The 13460-nt window shown below is 38.6% G+C and overlaps 1 pseudogene; it reads right to left on the bottom strand.

The window, feature by feature from the left end:
* Positions 1 to 6003: 6003 nt before the first annotated feature.
* On the bottom strand, positions 6004 to 11773 carry LOC130874181 (elongation factor 1-alpha 1-like; annotated as a pseudogene).
* Between the last annotated feature and the right edge of the window lie 1687 nt (positions 11774 to 13460).

Raw genomic sequence — 13460 nt, 5'->3', positions numbered from 1 at the left:
AGTTTCTTGCCCAAATGGCTATCAAACTCCATAAGGATCCTCTTCGATGCCCATCTTCTTCTTGAAGTAGATTGTGCTGCCAGGAGCAGAGTGTCTCATTGTCATGAAAAACCCTAAGTTATTAAAACATTAAATAGCATATTCCATAGTCTTTGAAATATATGAAGAAGGTCTATCTAAAATATATCTATGTACATCTCAAAAATCTAACATGACTACAAACTTGACTATTATAGATAACTATTCATTAACAACTTATATACATAACATTTTTACATGAGCTACACAATCACAATACCTTAATCAATATCAGAAATACATATACATATAACAAAATTGACCTTAAATTTAAATCACTAAAGCAAAATCCATATCAATGCAAATTATTTATACCTATATCATATCCCCCTTTAAATGTAAAAGAACATTTATAAACAATATTTGGGAATATGGACGTAGTTATTTCTCTCCAAACTGCTTCCTGCTGAATGAGGGCACTGTTATTCAGGTCTTTTATGGGATAACCTGTGTGCTAGATTCAACTCAGTCAGCAGTCGAGTGAAGTAATTTTTTGAAGGTGTTCACAGCAACTTTTCAGAAGGGCATGGTCTATTATACCTTATTGGGATGGAAGCAATCCGCAGGGTGTCATCGTCTGTGAAAACAAAAGAAGAATCTCTTTTCCAAAGAATCATATCCTTAGATCCAAATTCTGAAGTCAAGGTATTTTCAACATATCTATGTTGGATTAGTTCAGTAGCATTTATAAACAAATATCTTTTAGCATCTGTTGCTCCTTCCTCAGCAATTCAAACAGGGCATAATAGCATACAGTATCAAAATTCTCTGTGTATTTTCTATCTTTGTGCGCTTTATTTTAACCTCTATTTTGCTTATTTTTACTTTTATTTTATATTCTCTGTATAGCTTTGTCCAGGAATAACTCTGTAGACCAGGCTGTCCTTGAACTCTCAGAGATCCTTCTGTCTCTGCCTCCCAGGCATTGGGATTAAAGGCGTGTGCTACCACACCTTGAAGTCAGAGAGGTCAATCTCCCTCTGCCTCCCAAGTGTTGGGATTAAAGGTGTGTGCTACCACACCCAACTACTTTCTTTCTTCCTTTTTTTTTTACTTTTAAGAACTTTAGGAAGTTGAACATCCAAACTGTCTAGGCTCCCACAAAGCCAGAACCTGAAGTAGGATCAAAACCCCGTGCCATTGTCCTTGTCCACTCGTCAGCTCTCATTGTCCACCATGTTCAGAGAGGATGGAGGGGGTAGGACCTTGGACTTTCCACAGGGCAGGGAACCCTGACTGCTCCTGGGACTGGAGAGGGAGGAGAAGAGGAGTAGGGGAAGGGGGAGAGGGGCGGGAGGAGGGGGAGGGAAATGGGAGGCGGGGAGGAGGCGGAAAATTTTTTTTTCAATAAAAAAAAAAGAAAAAAGAAAAAAAAGAACTTTAACTTTTAGCCTGCATATATTTTTAAACACACTGTAAATCATTTAAAGGTTTTCTTTGTCTTTGAATCTGTCTTTACTGTATCTCTCTCTGTTTTTCTGACCATATAAGTCTTTAATTTACCAGGAATATTGGTAGGACTAAAGCCGTGGCTTTGGCGGCTGGATCCAGCCTATTCCTTAGCTTTCCAGCCTCATGGCTGAGGTACAGCTGGAACCGTTTTTCTTGCCACAACTCTGTGGCATTTCAAAGTCCTTGCCAGCAAGCAAGCGGGAAAGATACATGTCTGACCTGGTGGCTTGTTTCATCGTGTCTGACTCTGAGAGGAGCTGCCCTGCATCTGCTCACTTCCTCTTCCTCCCAGCATTCTGTTCTGTTTACTCCACCCACGTATGTTCTAACCTATGAAGGCCAAGCAGTTTCTTTATTATTTAACCAATGACCTTCCTCCATCAGCCTAGGTTCCCACAAAGCCAGTACGTGCAGTAGGATCAAAACCCAGTGAGATTGTTCTTGACTTCTCAGCAGCCCTCATTGTCTGCTATGTTCAGCGAGTCCGATTTTATCCCATGTTCTTTCAGACCCAGTCCAGCTGGCATTGGTGAGTTCCCGATAGAACATCCCCATTGTCTCAGTGTGTGGGTGCATCCCTCACGGTCCTGAGTTCCTTGCTCATGCTCTCTCTCCTTCTGCTCCTCATTTGGACCTTGGGATTTCAGCCCAGTGCTCCAATGTGGGTCTCTGTCTCTGTCTCCTTTCATCGTCTGATGAAGGTTAATATCCAGGAGGATAACTATATGTTTTTCTTTGGGTTCACCTTCTTATTTAGCTTCTCTAGGATCACGAATTATAGGCTCAATGTCCTTCATTTATGGCTAGAAACCAATTACGAATGAGTACATCCCATGTTCCTCTTTTTGGGTCTGGCTTACCTCACTCAGGATAGTGTTTTCTATTTCCGTCAATTTGAATGCAAAATTCAAGAAGTCATTGTTTTTTACTGCTGAGTAGTACTCTAATATGTATACACTCCATACTTTCTTCATCCATTCTTCCATTGAAGGGCATCTAGGTTGTTTCCAGGTTTTGGCTATTACAAACAATGCTGCTATGAACATAGTTGAGCATATACTTTTGTTGTATGATAGGGCATCTCTTTGGTATATTCCCAAGAGTGGTATTGCTGGGTCGAGGGGTAGGTTGATACAGAATTTCCTGAGAAACCGACACACTGCTTTCCAAAGTGGTTGCACAAGTTTGCATTCCCACCAGCAATGGATGAGGATACCCCTTACTACACAGCCTCTCCAGCAAAGGCTATCATTGGTGTTTTTGATTTTAGCCATTCTGACAGGTGTAAGATGGTATCTTAAAGTTGTCTTGATTTGCATTTCCCTGATTGCTAAGGAAGTTGAGCATGACCTTAAGTGTCTTTTGGTCATTTGAACTTCTTCTGTTGAGAATTCTCTCTTCAGCTCAGTGCCCCGTTTTATAATTGGGTTGATTAACATTTTACAGTCTAGTTTCTTGAGTTCTTTATATATTTTGGAGATCAGACCTTTGTCAGTTGCGGGGTTGGTGAAGATCTTCTCCCAGTCAGTGAGTTGCCTTTTTGTCTTAGTGACAGTGTCCTTTGCTTTACAGAAGCTTCTCAGTTTCAGGAGGTCCCATTTAGTCAATGCTGCCCTTAATGTCTGTGCTGCTGGGGTTATACGTAGGAAGTGGTCTCCTGTACCTATGTGTTGTAGAGTACTATGAGAAAAGAAACACAACATCCCATTTCCTGGGACAGCAGGAAGGTTTATGTTACAATTATCTTGGTAAAGTAACATTTGTTATAGGTGTCCCGGGATTACATTTGTTTTAAATGACATTTTTTTTAAGAAGGGCTAAGAAGCTAGGTCACTGAATAAGATAACATGGTGTCCTGAATTTGAATTCCTAGAATCCAGATAAGAATCAGGTCACAACACAAATACCTAAAACTCAGGGCTGTAGAGTGATTGGAAGCAGGAGGATACCAAGTTTGCTGCCTAGATTTAGGTGTTATCCCAGAGATCCCATATCATGGGAATATGATAGAGGGTGCTAGAGCAGAGCAGTCTGATCTCATTCTCTGGGTTATCAGCACACATTTACACACAGATACATGTGTGGGGAGTGCACACACATCACACAAAGTAAATATTGTAGTTTAGAGGCTTTTGATTAATGTTCATTGGATAAATGAGTAATGGACTAGCAAAATGGTTCAGCAGATAACTGAACTAGTAAGTATGACGACCTAAGTTCGACCTACAGGACAAGTGTAGTAGAACAAACAACTCCCAGTGGTTGTATTTGACTTCTACATTGTTGCAGTTGTACAATTATCCCTCTCCATCTGCCTCTTATATACATAAATGAATGTAACAACCATTTTCAAGTAAATAAAGTACGTCTAACAATATGTAATGCCAACCTCATTCCCATTTAAGTGAGGCAGAAATTTGGTACATATATTTCCAACTTAACCTCTAACTTCTATTATATACCATCTTGTTATATATTGCATCCTAGTTGTGTATGTCTGGGTGCAAAATTGCTACACTCAAATATAAGAGCCTCTTAGCAAATTCCATTCAACTTGTTAATACCCAGGAAATATTCAACACATTTGATTTTTCTGTGATAAATATGCACTGCTGTTAATTAACATGATGAAACAAAGATTGTTCTAATAAGCATAAACCTCCAACCTTAGGTATTAAATTGTCTATTATTTTATCTATGCTAAATGAGGCACTAAAATTGCTAGAGATATTTATTGAGAAGGTAGAAGACTTCCAGAAAGAGAAGCATAAAATAGTGTTTACATAGACAATCTCCCACAAGACCTAAATAATATATGTGGGGTGGTTTGACTGAGTGATATTCCCACAGGCTCATATGTCTAAACACTTCATCCACAGGGGTGTTGTTTGGAAGGTTATGGAACATTTAGGTGACAAATTTTTTAGAAGAAAGTCACTGGGGTGGGCTTGAAGATCTACAGCATGGATTCTCAATCTGTGGCTTGTGACCCCTTTGGGGATTGCACATCACATATTTACATTATGGTTCATAATAGTAGTAAAATTATACTTATGAAGTAATCAATGAAAATGATGTTATGATTGGGGTCCCCACATCATGAGAAACTGTTTTAAAGGGTTACAGCTTTGGGAATGCTGAGAACTGGTATATATTCTCTCTCCAATTCCTGTTCACTCTCTGTTTCATATGTAGATAGAAATGTGATATTCTTACCGCATTCTTTTCCTGCCAACTTTTCTGCCATTATGTAATATATATCTCTAGAACTTTAAGCTAAAATAACTTCTTTATTCTTTATGGTATTTTTGTCATGGTATTTTGTCACAATGATATAAAAGTAACTAATGCAGCATTATCTAATCTGATATAAATATATATGGATATAAAATATATGGATATGTAAAATACGTGGTTAGATGGAATACTGTATTATTTAAAGAATGAGATGGGAACCTTGCTCACTTTTTCTACAATTTGTTTCTTATTTTGATACATGATTAGTTCAATAAATGGATACAGAACATAAGGTCATTCAGATTCAACTGAATATATACTGATTATTCTTACCAGGAAGAGAGAATCACAATGTAAATCCAGCAATACAAGAGATCAATACATCATGACTACATGAAGTTTATGTCAGAAATATGAAGATTGATTCAAGTTTTAAAGAAGGGGCAGAGTAATGGTTCATTGCCAAAAAGTGCTTACTGCTCTTGCAGAGAACCAGAGTTCAGTTCCCAGTGCCCATATCAGAAGTCACACATACACACACACATACACACACACACACACACACACACACACACACACACCTGCCTTTCCAGCTCCTGGAGTTCAACCTGCATGGGAGCCTGCATGCCTGCTCACAAAAACAACTACAAAAGAAAGACACAAATGCTTTTTTCAAAGGCCTGAAAGTAAGAAGGCCAACCAGTTGAGAAGAGGAGGGGACTGGTGGTAGTTTAAGAAAGACAAGACAGGGTGAAAAAGTTCAGATATGATCAAAATACACAGACATGTGTAAAAAAGAACCACTTTTCACCCACTGTGTATAATTAGCCCATGCTAATAAAGAAATGTGAGGATCACTATATATGACCTCATGAATAGAATGTAGAGCACATAGAGGATACACAAAGGAAAGGGAGAGAAGAAGGTAAGGATAGTAAACCCCAGTCTCATAGAAGAGAGTGATTAAACCCCTGGAATTGCTTCTGCTCTTGAAGTATGGAACACTTTCCTCTATAGGTCTCTCCTGTATTAGATTATTTTTTAAAAAAAATCTTATCTTATGATTTGTTTCTACAAAACTCAACAAATCTATAGCAAACTAAAATAAGCAAGCTAATAGTTTTTCTTAAATATTAGGAAATGAACAGCACTAAAACGACACAAAATAGTGAACTAAAATGTTACAAGTAATAGCTAAGTAAAACTAGTCTTTAGAAAAGATTAATACAGTAAGCACTAATAGCCTGAAAATGGAAAAAAGGAAAATTAATACTTGTTTCTCACATACCTGTGGCTAAACACATCTGGGAGCGAACTGAGGATAAACAGCCCCAACTCCAAGTCTAAAAAACTGTAGGCTGGATGTCGCTAAGTGATGGTGTGGCCTCAGATGTGCAAGAATTCTGATTCACCTATTAGAACCATTTTTAAAAAATGGAGTAAATTTTCTCCAAGCAAAATTTTAAATATTTGTAGAACCAAAGTATATTTACAGTTTTGTTCGTCAAAGGGGTTCCTAATAAAACTCAATCATTTAAAAATTATCCATATACAGCAGGTTAGATTGGTGATCATGCTATGGTCCAAACACCCAGAGAGACTAAGTAAGGAGGGGGATTGGGGGTGGAATGAGTACAAGGATCTCCCTGAGAAGGGGAAACAGAATAGATTTCTAGGGTGGACTGGGGTTGGGGTGGGTTGGGTTGGGAAGAGGAGGGATCAGGTGGGTGGAATGATGGAGAAAAATACTGGGAGAAATGACTGGAATTGGGGGGCATTGGAGAGATGGCAAGACAGAAACCTCATGCAAAGAAAATCCATGGAATCTGCAAGAGTAACCTTAGCAAAGACACCATTGATGGGGGACCCAGAGCCTGAACTGACCATATTTTGTTACCAGATAAGACCTCAAATAAAGGGATTGGAACACCAACCCAGCCCCAAAAGCTTTTATGTGTCCTGTCTGCAGATGATTCTAGGATAGCCTAGCAGAATCATCATCAAACAGAATAGAGAGACTTTATCCAGCAACTGACGGGAGCACATGCAGAGTCCTACAGCCAAACCGTACAGGAACTCAGGGAAACCTGTGGAGGAGGGAAGGGAAGATCAGAGGAACCAGAGGGGTCAGAGACACCATGAGAACAAGGTACACAGAATCAACTGACTAGGACTCCTGGGGGCTCACAGAGACCTGGGAGCCTGTAGGGGTCCTCTGCAAATATGTTATGGCTGAGTAGCTTTGTGTACCTGTGGAATTCATAAGAGGGCGAGCAGGGGCAGCTGTCTTTGACTCTTTTTGTCTGCCTCTGAGACCGTTTTTCTCCTATTGAGTTCCCTCAGTCAGCCATGGTGTAATGGTATGTGCCTAGTCTTATTGTTGCTTGCTATGCCATGTTTGGTTGAAGTCCCTGTGACATTTGGCTTTTTTTCTGAGGGGAGAGAATCTGGGGGAGTGAGACTTGGAAGATGAGGGAGGGGAAACTGCAGTCAAGATGTAATATAAAAGAAGAATAAAATAAATAATAAATAAATGGATATGTGAAAAATGTATTAATGACTAGTGATTTGAGAAAATATCCACCACAGTCAGTAAATAATTCATTCTGACAATAAATGTTTTCAGAACAAAAACACAAACAAAATCAAATCATTCCTAAACTCATTCTGTACACCTGTAACAGTCTTGAGGTCATTGTTAGCTGTTGTATTACAGGAGAGAAACCATAAAAGGAATTTGAGGATATTGACATGTAAGGAAAATGTAAAAGATTAGCCATCAAGTCAAAAATGTTTTGAAGAATGTGTAAGAAGTTGGATAAAAAATTCAAGAATTTTTTGATGGTTAAATTAAAGCTGTTTTAATCTATAATATAGCAAATACTAATATACTTTAGCAGTAACTAAATGTGTTGATTGAAGTGTTAATACTCCAAACAAAATATAGATTTGAAAACATAATCATGAGATTTTAATTTCTGTGCCTTTATTTATCACTAGTCTTGTTTTAATAGGTCTCAAAATTCTGTGATGAATTTTTGGGCAAATTGTTTCCATTTTAAAAGTACTGATTCTTAAAAGAAATAATTTAAAACTGTCCCTGGCCAAAAAAAAAAAAAGACTCACAAAAGATTTTCCTTTCCTTTTGAAGGCTTTGTTACACTGTTGTCATTGAGCAGTCTTTTACTATTAAACACAAATGGTCAATGGTGACAAACAGATTTGCGACCTTCCATCACTGAGTCAGAAGGGAGTGGTATGTGTTAGGGATAATATTTATTTAGCCTTCTGAGATTTCTAGGCAGACTCGTTGGCCCTACCAGCTTCCAACAGCTTTCGTCCACAGCTTTTTTTTTTTTTTTTTTTTTTTTTCGAGACAGGGTTTTTCTGTAGCTTTTTGTTTCCTGTCCTGGAACTAGCTCTTGTAGACCAGGCTGGCCTCGAAGTTACAGAGATCCACCTGTCTCTGCCTCCCAAGTGCTGGGATTAAAGGCGTGCACCACCACTACCCGGCTTGTCCACAGCTGTGATGACACTCACAGCAACTGTCTGCCTCATGTCAGAAACAAAACAAACAGAAAAAAGAACCCAGGGAAGGAGAGTCAGGAATGCTCTCAACACACATGGGATTTCCTGGGACCATATTAACAATGCCTCCATCACCAAATTTCAATAATTTAGAGTCATCCTCCAGTCTCTTGCCAGAAGTGATGTTTTTCTTTAAGCTCAGTAAACTTTAATGCCATGTGAGCTGTGTGACAATCGAAAACAATGGTATAATCATTATTGATTTGACCTGGATGGTTCAGTCCAATCACCTGGGCAGTAGAGCCATCTCATTCCACTGGTGGGTCATTTTGGCTGCGTGTAGCAATGTTGCCATGTCTAACATCTTTGATAGATGTTCTTTATATAGAAACACACTGTCCCCAGTAAGAGCTTCACTCAAAACTTCATAGTATGCATTTCAGTAGACTGTACCTCTATTTTGATATTGACTGGAACAAAGGTAACCACCATGTCATATTTGAGGACACATATATCCATTCAGCCAAAAGGAACAGTGCCAATAACACCAATTTTATAGACATTCTGGAGGGGCAATCCTTAAGGCTTGCCAGTTTGACAAGTTGATGGTAAGATACAATCCAAAGCTCCCAGCAGGGTAAGTGTAGTCACAACACCATCTTTACAGGTGACTCTCCATCCCGTGAACGAAGGCATATTAGTAATTAGCTCCAGCATGTCACTATTCCAACCCGAAACTGAAACAAATGCTACTGGGTCAGGGTTGTTACTAATTTTCTTAATGGAGATGCTGACTTCTTAAACAATTTATGCATATGTCTTTAGGCTGTAGGGCAGCTTGATGGAATCCATTTTGCCGACACCAAGAATTAGTTGCTTCACATTCCTACTGAGTGCTCACAGGTGTGCCAATTTACCAACACCAGCAGTAATAACCAGTATAACACGATCAGCCTGATATGTGCCTGTGATCCTCTCTTTAATAAACTCTCTATATCCTGGGACATCAAGATAGTCATATAGCATTTCCCATTCTTCAATTTCCACAGGAGATGCCAATAGTGATTCCATATATATACTCAACTTCCAGTTTGTCCAACGTTCAGAAATATTTGAAGGAGTCTTTCCCCATTTTAGCAACCTCCTTTTCAAACTTCTCAATAATTCATTTGTCAATTATATCGGATTTGAAGATCAGTTGTCCAGTTGTGGTGGACTTGCCTGTAGCAACCAGGCTACTACATGTACTACGGTCCTGTAGTGCCTATACCATGTGTACTATGGTACTACGCCTGTAACCTAGAGCCTTCAATTCTGCACAATTCATGAGTTGGGCAAGGGCCTGCAGATTGACACACACACACACAGACACACAGAGACAAAGACATGGGTCATCCTTGAATTCCCCACGAATGCCCCCTTTTTTTGTGTTCCAGGGCAGCTTATATAAGGATCCTTAACTGATAGCCACACTTCTGCCAAACCCACCAGAAACCACGCCCCTGGCATCAGTAACTCCTGAGGGTCTTGTGCCCAGAGCAGCTGAAAACACAGGAAAACAAGTTGTTATGCTCAGAACTGCTCTGAACATAACAAGTTGTTTACAGGAAATTCAGGGTTGGGAGTCCACAACCCCCAAAAGTTGCCCAGGTATACAAATCTAATGATGATTTTGCTGATGAATCTTTTCCTTTTCTGTTCTGACTTTGAATAAGAGATGGTATTACAAACACCTGTGTGAGAAAGTCTACTTAGTTTGTAACTTAGGTGTATTTGGTGCCTCTGTGAATTTATAGCATCATTTAGAGACTATAAGAGGGACCAGATGCACTGGCACTGAAAATGCAGGTGATTGTGAGCCCTCTGATGTGAGTACTGGGAAATGAACTCAGGTCTTCTGCAAGAGCAGTGCAGACTCTAAACTGCTGAGTCAACTTTCCAAAATCTAAATGTTATATTTTTAACATGATAGCATGGATTTTAAATTTAATAAGAGTTGGGTTATCCACTATATTTTAGTAAATCAAAATTAATATGACAACCTAAGGAGCAGATAACTTTATTAAGATGAAATATTTTGTATGTACACATTAAGAAAAGTATTAGAAATCTATTAGTTAAAATTCAGAAACCATAATAAAAAATAATACATTTAACTATGTGAACATTAAAAATTCCCATGTAGGGAATCTATCAAATTTAAACCAAGTGACCGATTATAAAAGGCTGTAATACATTTATAACAAAGAAAACATATTATATATACTTACCTATTATAAGTCAATAAGAAAAGAAAAATGATCCCAAAGAAAATCTGGACAAACAACATAGAAAACCACAAAAGCGTGAATGTGAAATAGCAATATAGCATGACTAGTGTGGGGCAGGGATGCCAGAAAGATGTTTCTCTGAAGTTTTACTTTAATCTTCAACATGCCTCATCAGCTGGGTGTGATCTATCCCCTTATTTTATATATGGAATAACCAAAGTGGGGTTAAACTTATACACTGTCCTGGGTGAAAAAGAAAGGAGGTAGGAATAAAACATTAAATCCAGTTCATTGAGACGGTTCAAAGGGTAGAAACACCTGCTACCTCACCTGACGACCCTGGATCCACACAGGAGAGGTGTCTCAGGTAGGGTTTTGTTGCCATGAAGAGGAACCATGACCATGACAAGCCTCATAAAGAAAAACATTTACTTGGGAAAAGCATACCATTTCAGAAGTTCTGTCTTTAATGGTCATGGAAGGAAACAGGGCAGCACATTGGCAGACATGGTGCTGGAGATGGAGCATAGATTTCTAACTATGTATCTGCAACAACAGGAAGAGAGAGTGCCACTGGGCCTGATTTGGGCTTCTGAAACCCCAAAGGCCTACCCCCAGCACACGTTTCCTTCAGCAAATCCACGTGCACGATAGTGCCACTGACTATGAGCCTATGGTGTTCACAAGAGGCAAGCACATACTTGCTCAAGTTTTCATCTGGCCTCCACATGCACACTGTGGCATTCCACTTTCCCTATCCATAGCACATTCAAAATAAATTACTTAATTTAAAAACTTGGGATTCATTTATCCTCAATAGACATTGCAAAAAATGAAACAAAATAAACCATTTAGTAACTATGCAGGCTTGAAAAAATTGACAGTTTTATATACTTTCATCGGGTGACAGTATTTGGTTCATTGAAATGCAGCTTGATATTATTCAGACCTAGTAACATGAATGTCTGCATGAAATGGAAAGCTGTATATATTAAATTGCTTTTTTAAATAACAAAGCACTGTAATTCACCTGAAAATGTACCACTGGAGCAAGGAAATGTGTTAGGCATATGGTATGGAGAGGATGCTGAACACATTGAGCTCTCCTGGAACTCACGTGGTAGAAGGAGAGAACTGACCTTCACATTCCACACGTGTGCCATGGCATGCATGCACTCTTGCTTGATCTCTTGCTCTCTTTCTCTCATGTTCTTACGATCAAATATTAAAGGTGAGTATCAAATATCTCCTTCATGTATGTACTAAAATATATACACATGTGACAATAAACTGAGAATCTTTTTCAGAAAAATATTAGCTAATGTTTTGATGACAAAGAAAGAAGAGTGTGACTTTGATCCAAGATACTGCTTCACATACGTGCCCACTGTTTAGTTTTATAATGCTTCACCTGCATTTTGGCTTCCCATCTCAACAATCAATGCAGCAAATGTGTGAACATAAACTTTCCATCTCTCTTTGGTGGGGATAGAATTATTTTTCTTGGAAGAAAAAATGTGGAAACATATTTCAAACTCCCTGAAAATATTCATTGAATTTCAACCAAGAATTCTAGTCCTGATTTGTCTTCCTGGTGTAAATACATCTCTTCAAGATTGCAAGTGGATAGAAAGTTGATCATCAGTTAAGAAAACTGAAAGGTAGTCAGGCTTCAGTAACAAGGGTATGGCAATTGTTGGGTGCACAGTGCTGATGTAAGCATCTTCCTTGCTATCTTTTTAAAGAATTCACATTGTAGTTAGAAAGCATAACTCTGGAATGAGAACTCAAAATTTGTGTTTAGCATTTTACTGGAGAAAATGGAGCTTAACTGCATTACTACTGAGATGCATGGATAGTCTTTTGCTTCTTCCACCATTTTGCTTGATGTGTCTGGTACCAACTATACTATGCTGCCAGAATGTTCAGTGACAGTTCCAGTAATATTCATGCTAAGAGAAACAGAGATCTTACCCTGCCCTGTGAAACTCTTTATTCTCTCTTGACAGTATTTCTTAGCGCAGTCCTTGTCAGGCTTCAGACAGGCAATGACTTAATACAATCATTCAGAAACTACAACATTCAATTATTCCAGGATGCCTAAGAGCAATAATTATCAGTTCCATGTGTTCTGAGATGAGTCAATAGTGTTATAAATAAAGTACAGCTGGGCATGGTGGTATATAACTTTAATGTCAACACTTGTCAGGGAAAGGCAGGCAGATATCTATGAGTTCTAAGCCAGCCTTGGAACTCTACAAAGAGAGCTGCCCAGCAAGGGCTATGTATCGAGACCCTGTATCAAAACAAAACCACAAACAGAATCTGGCATACAGTCATGATTACCTAAGCAATCATGGGAACACTTAGATGCAATCCTGTAAGATCTGTATCAGGGAGTCTGTTCAGGCCCCATGCAATATGGGATGATGGAAACTATTATGCTCATGTTTCTATGGTTAGAACTGTAAGCAGTATGTGACTAGAAAAATGGAGATTGCTTTCTTCTCACCACATATTGGCCAATGACAGAATCTTTTATTTATCAGGTGAGGTTCATTGAATCATCTTGGAACATTGATTTCCTAGCTTAGATTTTTAGAAAATTTTAGGGTTGATTTTGCTGTTCTTCATTCCTCACAAACAAACATGACTGGCACTAGTATGCACAGAACTATCTGAATGTATTCACTAAAGTCACAAATATGTATTGAAGGCATCATGTGTCAGGCATTTGATTCAGACCCCAGGAGCAGAGCAGTAACAGAAAGCCAAAAGTATAAGATGCTAGTCCCAGCCACGAAGATCTTACTGTCTACCTATAAAAAACAAAAATAAATGATGAATTAAACAGCAGATTTAAATTTTTTAAACTCTATAAATTGTTAGTAAAAT

Source organism: Chionomys nivalis, chromosome 5 (assembly GCF_950005125.1).
Source record: "Chionomys nivalis chromosome 5, mChiNiv1.1, whole genome shotgun sequence".
Classification (NCBI taxonomy): Eukaryota; Metazoa; Chordata; class Mammalia; order Rodentia; family Cricetidae; genus Chionomys; species Chionomys nivalis.
Note: the sequence above shows the minus strand (reverse complement) of the source record. Positions and strands in the feature narration are given on the sequence as shown.